Raw genomic sequence first — 896 nt, 5'->3', positions numbered from 1 at the left:
GACGCGGCTCTGGAGGGATTTTGAAGTTGAATTAAATTAAATTAAATTAAATTAAATTAATTAAATAAATTAAATAAATTAATCAAATTTAATTAATTAAATTAATTAAAATTAAATAAATTGAATTAAATGATTGATGTTGAATGGTAAAGTGAATTAAATGCAAAAAGAATGAAAAGGAAATGAGATGCAAAGAAATATAAATAATTGAGTTGCAATTCAAATAATTAATTTAATTTATTTATTTAATTTAATTTAATTTAATAAATTAATTAAATTAAATTAAATTAATTAAATTAATTAAATTAATTAAATTAATTTTTTGTCTCTTGGCCTTAAGGGAGACAAAGGGGAGCTGGAGGTTTTCAGTTTTGTCTTTGTTTTTTTTCTTTTTTGTTTTTTCTTTTCTTTTATTTATTTCTTTATTTCTTTTATTATTTCTTTCTTTTATTCTTTATTTCTTTTATTGTTTCTTTTATTACTTCTTTTATTATTTCTGTATGTCTTTAGTTATTTATTTATTCTTTGTTTCTTTATTTCTTTTATTCTTTATTTCTTTTCTTTTTTTCTTTTTCTTCTTTTGGCGTTTTTGTCACTTTTGTCTCTTTGCTGCTTTCTTTTTTTTGGGTCTTAAAGAGACAAAAAGGGTTTTTCTCCTTTAAACCCTTTTGTCTCATTTTATTATCTTTTATTTTCTTTTTTTGTTTTCTTTCTTCTTTTCTTCTTTTATTATTTCTTTTATTATTTCCACCTCCTCTTTATCTCTTTTTATTTTTACCTCATCTTTTCTGTAGCTGCCCCATTTCCTTTGCTGTTCGATTGGGGCCCGAGCCGTCACTTGTGGGGGCCCCTGGGGGGCCCCTGGGGGGCCCCTTGGGGGCCCCTAAGGGGCCCCT

This window comes from Eimeria necatrix, genomic scaffold (genome assembly GCF_000499385.1).
Source record: "Eimeria necatrix Houghton genomic scaffold, Enh_scaff559, whole genome shotgun sequence".
NCBI classification, from domain to species: Eukaryota; Apicomplexa; class Conoidasida; order Eucoccidiorida; family Eimeriidae; genus Eimeria; species Eimeria necatrix.
Note: the sequence above shows the minus strand (reverse complement) of the source record.